Raw genomic sequence first — 12,036 nt, 5'->3', positions numbered from 1 at the left:
CTTGAAGACACCTGCTTCAACCGAGAGAAGGTAACTCTGGCTTAATAATAGCACATTACTACATGGGTTTGCCTGGGGGTAGAAGGTATTTATGAATTAGTGGCCCAAAGTGACAGAAGTATTACCAATATGAATTAGAAGAACAGAAACAACAGGTGAGCTGTGGATTCATGTTTTGTTACATTGAACTATATATTTTGTATATATTGTGTATGTATGGTTATATTGGACTAGCAGGATGGTTAGAATTCAATGATATGGTTTTCAAAACAATCTTTCACAATTAAAACATTTGGACACTCTATCTCAACAAATTCTTTTCATATACAATTCAATCTTGAATAGGTGGAGAGATTTCTTACATCATTTACTTATTCACCCAGAAAATTGCCTAACAGTCATATGACTGGACATATCCACAAGTGGTCATTGGATCCCAGAATTTACAAATGTAACTGTGCACCAAGTCATCTGTGGAATTAAAAAAAAATTCCAGATCTTGCCCCACCTTTATTTTTAACAAGTTCCATGAGTGGTTCTGATATACATGAGAATCACTGGTTTAGTCCATCTCTTTCCAATTTATTCATCTTGAATTTTGAAAAATTAAAATTACAGAAGTATGAATGCCTGTAGTAAGAATCATCTTCTTACTCATCATGTATTTCAGTTTAAGAACACAAAGCCTCTCCTTGATTATTGTAAGCTGTTGAGACAATTTTACAGGTGTGACACCAGTTACTAGAGCATTTGTGTACAGGCTGCACGGCTCCATTTTGTATGATGGTAAAACAATGAATCTGATGCACCAAGTGTTTCAGCCACTCCTTCAGTGTATATTGCTGGATAAATCTCACTTTTTAAAAATTGTATTAGTTCTAGGGTGCCTGAATGGCACCATCAGTTGAGCATCCAACTCTTGGTTTCTGCTCAGGTTGTGATCTCAGGGTCCTGAGATTGAGCTCCGTGTTGGGCTCTACACTCAGCACAGTCTGCTTAAGACTCTCTCTCCCTCTGCCCCTTTCTCTCCCTCTCTCTCCCAAATAAATCTTTTTTAAGAAATGTATTAGTTCTTTCAGATCAGTGAATACCTCTTAAGGAGTTTAGCCTCCATGGTCAGGGTAAAAAAATCTAACATTGTTTCCCAAAACATATTGAAATTAATATTTTGAGAGTAGTGAATTATTAGAAATATGGCCTCCAGCAGGAAGAAAAAAAGTGGAAATTCTCCCCCACTAAGGAGAAGAGAAACTAACTAGGAGAATGCATAGGCAGGAAAACAATCCACTTACATCTGGGGCAAAACTCATCAATCCCTTGAACCCTCCTTCCACCCACATCTACACTGAAATCAGTCCCCAATCATACTGCATTGTTTCTCACTCCAATGCCTTGGAACAGGCTGCTCCACACTCCTTGATGAGGTACTGGCTTTTAAGACCCAGCTGAAATGAGACCCCTTCTGTGGAGATTTCCTTGGCTCTCCACCTCCCTCCTTTGCCCCCTCCAAATTTCAGTTCAGCTTCCATGACAGCAGTGTCACTATTTAGTTTCATGGCCACCTCCCCTGTTTTGCTATCAGTTACACCAGGGCATTTTTGTATTTCCAATTCCTAGCTTGGTACCTGACATCCACAAGTGATGAAGAAATGCTCATTCAGTAAATATTAAATGACTTACCTAATTAAATTCCCATTCTATTGTACCTAATCTACCTCTTAAAGTGGTAACCGAAGAGGGGAAGATGTCCCCTTGGGGTCCTTGGCATCACAATAAATCAGCTGATTTTAAAGAAGCAATAGACCTAAATCATCGTCTGGCAGCTGCATTCAGCAACTTGCCAACAGAATTCTGTGACTGGGTTGCTGTGGTTTGGACCCAGGAAGAAACAGAGGAGAAACCTCGGTGGAAAATCCAGAACTGTGGAACCAGGCAAGCCAACTGTTTCAAAACAGAGGATTGCCAGTTGTATTCCAGCAGTAGGTATTAATACTGCCCCCAAAACAAGAGGAGGGCAGGCATCAACGGGCAAGGACAGAGCCATGGATCCAAGAGATAGTCACAGAGACTAGGGAATGAGGAACAGTATATCTAGTACTGAGAGATTATAGTAGCCAAGACTCTTGAGGTCCAAGTGATAAAATCCCAAAGCAAAAAAAAAAAGAAGAAGAAGAAGAAGAAGAAGAAGAAGAAGAAGAAGAAGAAGAAGAAGAAGAAAGAAAAAGAAAAAGAAAAAGAAAAAGAAACAAAGAAACAAATAAAAAAAACCTGACACACACCACACACAAAAAGATATGGAAGCATACATGTCCCTCCTCTAGGATCCCAAAGCCCCCTATGGGCTTCTTTATAGTTTATCATATTGTCTGTTTTTCCTTCTGAGCCTCTCAAGCAAAGCCACTTCAACTCATTTGTCTTTTTGTCTCCAACACCCATCAGGCACCCAGTGTATTGTCTGACACTTAATTTACACTCCACATATTTCAGCCATTGAACTGGCCTCTAAGAATGGAGAAGTGTCTCACTTCTCCCTCCCAAGTCCTAGAGCTAAAGACAAGATTTTAACCCAATGTGTTTTGCCACCTGAATTTCAGGCTGCTTCTAGAAGTTCCTTAATCCTGTCATTATGAGACATTTTCCCCTTAAATTATATGTGAATACTGTAGTTTTTTATGGTGTAGAAATAAAGGGATATGGGCAGAAGAGGGGAAAAATGCAGAAAGACTACTTTTTCTTAGTAATGATACATTCAAACAGTGTTTTATCTAGTGCCTAAGAAAGTAAAAGCTTATTCAATTACACTGTGGCTTTGAAATGAAATCTGCTGCTCTACTGACTGCTCATTGCTCCAGACAAGCTTCAGTGTGCTGGCTGATATTTGGTGCAGTGACTCCGATACAGTGTAAGATTTCTGAGTGGCAGAATGGTATCAGCTTTGTGCAGAAGTTAGCTGCAATTTTACTGAAAAAAAAGTTATCTGTCGAGATTGAACAGTTACTGCATATGCATAAAAATGCCCCAGCAAAAAGCTGTAAGGTATCTACTTTATCAAATTGACTTACACAATAGAGGGGGGAAAAAATCCAGCTTTTATTCCAGCCTTATAGATCATTAAATGGGCACTATAAAATATCATTGCTTTCCTTTCTTGCTTTTTATCACTACCAGGACAGACATAAGTTTATCCTTAACAGTAAATGGACATTCTGTCCTATGGCATTTCTTTACAAGGAGAATGTCAAATTCTTACAGTTATCTCCTGATTTATGTCACATGTATTTAACCCATTGATTGCCTATTACGGCAGACAGAGGGTTTGGATCTGTAAAGTAAGCAAGTCATAGTACTGGCCTTATTTAAGGAGTCAACTATGAAAAAACAAAATAAATAGTGCCCATATAATACTATAAGCGCTATGATAAAGATTTTACAAGGTACCAACATTCAGGGAAAAAGCCCTCTCACCTTGCCCATGTGGGAGGATGAGAATTAGGGAGGGCTGAGCATGTTAATAAGGAGATGCCATGGGAAATTTACTGCAGTACGTTGGGAATTTTGAAGGTACTTTGGGGTCTCCTAAGCTCAGTAGGTTTCTATTAGAATAGTAAATTAGTAAAAAAAAAAAAAAAAAAAAAAGTTGGTTGTTGAGTGTAAAAGCTACATAATCCTGAGTGAAATGAAGATCTGAAATTGACTCATTTAGCATGAACTATACCCACAGTCTGAACGAAGCAAACCAGATAAATGAATGATTAATTCACATGAAAGCAAGGTCCTTTAACTCAGTCGCCATTGAAATTATTTCTCCAGACCTCAATCACCTTCATTCCAGGTTTACTCCTCTCTAAATACCTAATCTAAAAGGTGATGCAGGTTTAGTATATAGGCATTGATGGCATTAAAATTCATAAGCTTTAAGACACAAAGGTAGTAGGAAACCCAGATGTACAACTTGAGACATCAGGCATAGCAATGGTTGAAAATAATACTCTTTGGAAAATTGTAAAAGTAGTGTATCTGAAGGATGGGCAATATGATTTGTTTTCCATTATAGCCCAAAATACATAGCTATTTATTCTGTGATCCAGATCTAACTACCAGGCATAATGGAGGTTGGGAGAGGGTACTACCCTGCTCCCATTGACAGAACTTAAGGACATTTTGTGACTGCGAGAAACAAATATAGGAATGAAGATGGAGATTTTTCCTTACTGGAATTTTCTTTATTTTTCTTTCTGACAATAATTTGGTTCTCAGTTCCACCATATACTGAAAAGGATTTAAGGATCGCTTCTTAGCATCCTTAACTAAAATGATTCAAATGTGAAGTAGGCCCTAAAACAAATCTACTTTCTGAAGAAGTGGTTCTGAGCACCAGATGTTCCCAATTACATAGACAGTTACATAAGATATATTCAAATAAAAAAATTAAGAATAACATATTCTAACTTAAAACAATAACATGTATTATATAGTTCTCTGAAGAACTGTATATTTGAAAGACATGTAAAAAGATACTGTGAAATGAGATAGTCTTAAGATGTTACAACTGCAAAATTATAGATTTTAAAGAGATTCCAATGCCCAGGATTGTTACTGTGGCTTTGAGGTGGAATGGGAAGCTCTGAGACATACCAAAGTGGAGGGGTGTGAGCCACTGGGCAGTTTTATTATATGAGCACCACATGTTCATTGTAGAAAATACCAAGTGGCAAAATGATCAAAAGGATATACTTATAACCCCATGACTTATTAGATAACAATTATTAGTAAGCTTTTGAAGTATATTTTCTAAATTTTTTATATGTTTTAATTGCAATAAAAGAATTATATCTATATACAATGGTTTAAAGTACCCATTGTAGAATCTTCGGATTGCTTCCAATTTGTCTGTACCATAAGTAATTCTACAGTGAACATCTTTGTAAATGAACTTTGCACACATCCTAAATTCCATTAGGATACATTTTTAGAAATTGGATTGTGCAGACAAGCAATGGACACATTTTTAAATGTTTTCAAAGTATTGCCAAATGTTCCTACAGAACATTGGTATCAACAGAATATGATCCTGCTCAAGTCCACTCATGGATGCTAGTTGCTCATCCTATTGATGATGGCTAGCACTCATCCAAGGATTTTTGGATGTTCCAAAGCTCACCACAGTGGTTGAGAAGAAGGTTCACTTCCCTAGGCACCCCTTTCTTTTCCTGAATAGTTACATATGGTTATCATACAACTTTTTTCAGGTTTCTCCAATCAGTTCACAGCAGTTTAACACAACTGAGAGTATTTCACTTATTAATTGGCATTAGATAAGCTATAATTCATGCTAAATCATGTGTGAGATTTCTTGATGAGAAAATTTATATCAAGAACAGAGTTTGAATGATTTGGCATTTAAACACTAGCACTCATACACTGAACCATTTAGATTATGCAAGAGCTTGGTTCAGGAGAGAGATGCTTCAAAAAAACTTTTGTTTCTCTTTGAGGCCAGTACTTGATGTTTAAATGGTCATTTCATTAAAATCAATGAATTTGTTAATTTCCCCAGCCACAGAGGAAAATGTTGAGAGGAAAAGTCAATTTTCAATCTGTGGGGAAATGATGGCAGTGCCACTTTTAACGACCGGTGACAGCAGTTGTCTTCTGGAACACCTGGGCTGTAGTCTTCAGTTAGATTCCTTCTGCTTCTGCTTCTCTTTCTTTTTTTTTAATGGTAAAAATGAGAAATTACAGAGGCAATTCTGTATAAGGAAAGGAAGGGATTCAAAAAGAGATGACTTCATCTTGGAGCATCCACAGGACGCTGAGGAAAGCTCCCAAGCACTTGAAAAGAAAATCTCATTTCGCAGACATAATAAGAATAAATCCTCTTGGAAACAGCTTAAGACAGGGGATAGGGGTGATGAAATCACATTTTTAAAGCAAGATCTCTGAAACTCTTCAAAAACATAACAATTTTAAGGAACTGAAGTGAATTCAGCAGGTGGAGATTGCATGACTTCCTCTTATTGTTTTATGGGCTTTTAATTATGGTAAGATCTGCTGTCTGACCTCAAAGTGCACAGGTTCTACCATCTTGGCTGTTTGATGAGACGTTTGCTCATCATGTACATTGCAGCCCAACTGCCAAGGACACAGGACTGAGCTGGATGCTCAGCTCTTGTGGCTAACTCAACCAATGTAACTGTCCTCTGATTTTCTAGCCACAGTTCTTGCATCATTCAAGGAGCAACCTGCCAGATGGCAAATGCATTTCAAGCATTTTCTCTTTACCAAAAGGGTTCTCTATTTTCAAAATCTCACAGACCCCAATTTCAGCTTAAGCTCTCAGTCATCCTTCAAATTATATTCCACCAAATTAAATTTTAATTCCTAAATCCTCCAGAAAAAGTACCTAAGTATCAAATTGTATTCCACCAAATTAAATTTTAATTGCTAAATCTTCCAGAAAAAAGTTTCTAAGTATCTAAAAGTATCTCAAATGAATAACAATTCAGAATCTTCACACATTTGCTTTTTAAATTTAGTATTAAAAGTAACACCCACATAAAGTAAGCTCTTTTGTACCCAAATTGTTCATAAAAATAAATCACAAATATAAAGTTTTTCCTTCGATGAATCAACCGTTTTTTACCTGCAAAATTGCCTTTGCTTCCTTATAGCAAAGTCAAGGTAGTTTTGGGGGGAAAAAAGATAAAAACAGCAACAACAACAACTGTGTTATATTTGTTTCAACAACCTATGAAGGAATAAGCCTTTTGGCTCCCGCAGCAGCGCCATGGCGGTCGGCAAGAACAAGAGCCTTACGAAAGGCGGCAAAAAGGGAGCCAAGAAGAAAGTGGTTGATCCATTTTCTTTTCTTTTCTTTTCTTTTTTTTTTTTTTTGATCCATTTTCTAAGAAAGATTGGTATGATGTGAAAGCGCCAGCTATGTTCAATATAAGAAATATTGGGAAAACACTAGTCACAAGAACTCAAGGAACCAAAATTGCGTCTGATGGTCTCAAGGGTCGCGTTTTTGAAGTTAGCCTTGCTGATCTGCAGAATGATGAAGTTGCATTTAGGAAATTCAAGCTAATCACTGAGGATGTGCAGGGCAAAAACTGCCTGACTAATTTCCATGGCATGGATCTTACCCGTGACAAAATGTGCTCCATGGTCAAAAAATGGCAGACCATGATTGAAGCTCATGTTGATGTAAAGACTACCGATGGTTATTTGCTTCGTCTATTTTGTGTTGGTTTTACTAAAAAATGCAATAATCAGATTCGGAAGACCCCTTACGCTCAGCACCAACAGGTCCGCCAAATCCGGAAAAAGATGATGGAAATCATGACCCGAGAGGTGCAAACAAATGACTTGAAAGAAGTGGTCAATAAATTGATTCCAGACAGCATTGGAAAAGATATAGAAAAAGCTTGTCAGTCTATTTATCCACTCCATGATGTTTTTGTTAGAAAAGTAAAAATGCTGAAGAAGCCCAAGTTTGAATTGGGAAAACTCATGGAGCTTCATGGTGAAGGTAGTAGTTCTGGAAAAGCTACGGGGGATGAGACCGGTGCTAAAGTTGAATGAGCTGATGGATATGAACCACCAGTCCAAGAATCTGTTTAAAATTCAGACATTTAATGGTGACAAATAAAAACATTTGTGATGTTTAAAAAAAAAAAAACCTATGAAGGAATAAGACATCATCCCTTATGTGTATATCATGTTAAAATATATAACTTAAAGCTATTAATTAGCTATTAGAGCTGCTAACAATTCTGTGAAGCATGATTTTTCCCATTTTACATGAGTAAACAAGCTTGGAGATGTTAAATTATACACTACTGTGTGACAGTCATATATGAGCTCAGGTATGGCTCTATAGCACACAATAGCTGATGTGTCATAAAAGCTATGTCACAGAGCCTTCTATCTGATATGGCTCCATGTCTCCATGGTCACCTCGGCATTCCTCTAAAAATGGGGATGGAATTTAGAAAACACCCTAGTACTTCCTTTTCACCCACTTGTCTCTTTATAAATTTACTTTTCAACACATAACAAATGCTTATTTGATACTGTGGAATCAAAATGATAAATCGTATAATCATGAATCCTCAGTTTGGTGAGCAAAGTATACATATTTTTTTTAAAAATTAGTTAAAAGAGCCTAACATAAGTATTGTGATGGCAGAAGAGCCAGTGTGCTGTGGGAGCCCAGAGAAGAGAGAAAATATATTAAAAAGACAGGAAAACCTTCACCAGGAAGACACCACTTTTGCTGGGTCCTCAGGCATGAGTAAGAGTTTGCTGGTATTTTCAACCGCCATTCCTTGCCTCTTAATTATTCAGCATGTAATCAGATTCCAAATAGCTTTCGCAAGTTGTGTCTTCTTTATGTAAGTTAAAAATTATAAATAGTTTCAATGGCTTTCCTCTGGTTATCTAAAGGAGTTGAAGTAAAATCAGCTTGTCCTAGAGAGAAAGTATTAGGGTTCTTCGGGCAGTACAGTTAAATGAAAAATAAGAGGCTCTTACAGAGAAGGCGGGGGGCCCTCAATGTGAGCCAGAGATTTGGGGGGTTTTGTTTGTTTGTTCATTATTAGCAAAGCCTAGGCTTCCTCAGTGTCAGGGGAGTTGTCTATAGAGTTAGGACCAAGGACTGCATCAAATCAAGACAGGATAAGAAATGTAGTTTCTTTTTTTTTTTTTTAGAAATGTAGTTTCTTTAACGAAGTTGTATTTTTGCTCTTTCTATCTCTTTTGCTCTACTAAGCATTTACATAATGTCTCTTGTTTGAAAAGGGCAGTCTTTCTGTGGGTCTACTGAGAGGGAACTCTAGAAGATGCAGAGATGGCGTCTCATCCAAGGCTTTAGGGCCTTGCCATGGGCTTTGCAATGTAGGCGCATAATAAATGTAGGTTCTACCAAACAGAAGGTTCCAACCCAAGCTCCCTCCTTGCAGATTTTATTTCTATTCTCAGACCAATTTGCCTCCTCTGCCACCTATTGGCAGGAGGAAACATTGTCTGGCTGAGCTCGCCCTAAGGGTTCAAACCTCAGCTCAGATGAAGATAAGTAACCAAGAAACTGGCATTACCACACATTATCTCCTCCACCATGACTGCTCTAGGCTAGGAGAAGAGAATATTAGTGGCAGGGGTAAGTTTTGACTTTGAAGGATTAACAAAGTGGTTACTTCTCTATGCATCTCATTTATAGTCCTCACTGAGCATCCTCTTCCTGATTTTTCCTCCCATAAGTGCTTCAGCCTCCATGAGTCTTCGTTTCCTCTTATATATATGAAAAGGAGATAAGGGTATTTTCACTCCCCAGTTCTCAGTGAGTTTTGGAGACAAATGAGATAAAATTATGTGCCCACCGAATTATTTATACCCTTTAATCCCTGTCACCTCCTCTCTCTCTCAAAAAGAAAAAAAAAAATCCTCACAAATAGCTATCACATTCATTTGCCTCATTTTCCAGAGGAGACAAGGCTCCCAGAGAAGAAATGTTCCATGATGTGTGAGCAAACTTGAAAACACAAATCACAGATCTATCTCTATGGTTAGCATTGAGAAGTTGCTTGAAGACCCAAGAGCTACAGCCTCTCACATTTTGTATTTTTACTGTGGCTCTTATCCCATGCTGAGCCATGGTGTGTGTGTGTCTGTGTGTGTGTGTGTAACTCCTTGCAGAAATGCATCTCATTATCTGAACAGTACAGTGTACGAGTGGGTGCTTTATAAATGTTAAATGGATAAACTGGTGAATAAAATAACATGACAGATTATTTTGCACAATACATTTACTGTGTAAATGGGTGATCTGAGGCCCCAAATGTCTCAGTAATTTGTTCAGTAGAACAGAGTAAATCAGAATTGGGGCTGGAAGGCACTCCGAGGTCTGATACTAGGCCTCTTAACATTTTCCTCCATTGTTCCTCCCTTCCCTTGGGAATTCCAGATTGCCTCAGTCACAAAGCACATTGGTCTCCTCCAGTTCCCTGAAGTTCTGGAGACTGTGATACTTGCTTTCCCCAAAACCCAAATGAATCATCAATGGCTGTGCTAGAATGTAGTGGAAGGTGCTGCAAGAGTGGAGGGCTTATTATAACAGCAAATGGGAAAAACAAACAAACAAACAAGCACAGGTGGAAGGCAGTCAGCTTGGTTTGTGTGGGACCAAGCACAGCAAATATGATGATCTGTGCTGGACATAATTAACTTCAGTCTGGATAAATTCTGGATAAATTCCAGCTCCAGGAAGACAACATATTTGGATATTGTTGCTTATAAGAGTAAAGATTAATTTAAACTGTGCAGGTGGTTTACTGCAACATATTTCTACCATAGGAAAGAGAATTCTAGGATCATCTCTTCTCAATCATAGACATATCACTTGTGTGAAGAAACAACTTTACCATATGTATAATGCTAGTGACCACTCAGGGACGCTGGGTTACCTTTATTTCTGAAAGCAGCCTGTCCTAACACACAAAGGAAAACTAAACCTGATACATTTTACTGGTAGGGGCACAAATTTACTATTAACAATATTTAAGGATCAGTTTGGTTACTGTTTATACATCTCCTTGAGCACAAATTATGACATCAATTACAGTTATATATAGCATTGTGATAAATACTCTGTGCTTCATTTCATCATCACAACAGCCCTATGTAATGGATTTGCATTACAGATGAGAAGCTGAGGTGCAGAGAGGTCAAAGGCTTTGCCTGGGGATGTACAGGCAGGAAGTGGTAGAGACACACACAGAATCTAAACTAACTGAGCCCTTACCCTTAACTGATAGTCTGTCAATCCAGCCTTGAGTTTCTGTTCCCTGTATACTGACTTATCCTTTCCAGTGGATTTGCAAGCTCTTGGAAGTCAAGGATCAAGTCTCACTGTGTTCCCTTCCAAAAGAATTTGTCATAGTGCTGGGCAGGAATGTATCCTAAAATGGCAGGATGACCAGACACAGATTTTGCAAGTCAGTAGATAGATAAATGGATGGTAGGGAGAGACAGACAGACAGAGAAGAAAAGTACAATTACTTGGAGAAAGGGGAATGGGTGGAGAAGAGAATCAGCGAACTAGCAGAGGGAAGAAGAAAAGATATTTCAAATTTAATACTTGAGTTCTAACATAGCAGCCAAGTAATAAGCTAGTAATAAGACATATCCTTGCAGAGAAATAGCTAATATCTCTCCTGATTTACACTTAAAAGGATTTATCGCTCTTCTTTCCCTTGTAAAGCAATGTAAGATCAACAGGATTAGTGGCATTCTATTGTACTCTCTGCAGAGTTTAATGCCATTTCAGGCTGTTAAAAATTTATAGAAACAAATAAGAAAGTCCAATATCAGCTGAAGCTCTAATCCCTTCAAAGTAAAGAATAGCTTCTAGGTTACCATTTGCCTTGCAAATGTAAACTCAAGTGATTTCAGTTTGCAGATGACAAAACTTCTTGAACCACCACTGGAGCAAGCCTGGCCTGGCATATGTGGAAGAGTGATGGAGACAGACAATGGGGTGTATCAGTCCATCCTATTTTTTTATTATTAAGTCTATAAACATAGGACAAGGAGGAGAGAGGTAAGAATAAGATGAGACAAAATTGGAGATAAACTAAAACTGCCCTATGAGCTTTAAACTACAAAATCATCCCATCAGAATAGATAAACAAAATCCCTTGAAGAAAGCACAATGGCCATTATATTTGTTCATTCACCCATTTGTGCATTCATAACATCAGTAGCAAAATGTGTTTCTCAAAAAGAAGATTCATTAGTAATAGAAGGCTAAAAAACCAAATGTTTGTAGGATAGATATGCATGGCATCCCATCTATGGAGCAGAAAATCTGTCCTAAAGACCCTGATGTGTCTGGTCTACCCAGTCATGGAAAGTGATGCATCGGGTCACTCCACCATGTGATTTACTTGATTCACTCTCTTTATCATACATCACAGAATCTAAGGCTCAAAGAATCAATTCAAAGATGTGCTTTACTCTATATACCACTAAAGAAGA

The 12,036-nt window shown here is 37.9% G+C and overlaps 1 pseudogene; it reads left to right on the top strand.

The window, feature by feature from the left end:
• Positions 1 to 6,769: 6,769 nt before the first annotated feature.
• LOC112927190 (small ribosomal subunit protein eS1-like) lies at positions 6,770 to 7,675 on the top strand (annotated as a pseudogene).
• Positions 7,676 to 12,036: the final 4,361 nt, after the last annotated feature.

Source organism: Vulpes vulpes, chromosome 15 (assembly GCF_048418805.1).
Source record: "Vulpes vulpes isolate BD-2025 chromosome 15, VulVul3, whole genome shotgun sequence".
Classification (NCBI taxonomy): Eukaryota; Metazoa; Chordata; class Mammalia; order Carnivora; family Canidae; genus Vulpes; species Vulpes vulpes.
This window is presented reverse-complemented; position numbering and strand designations above follow the sequence as displayed.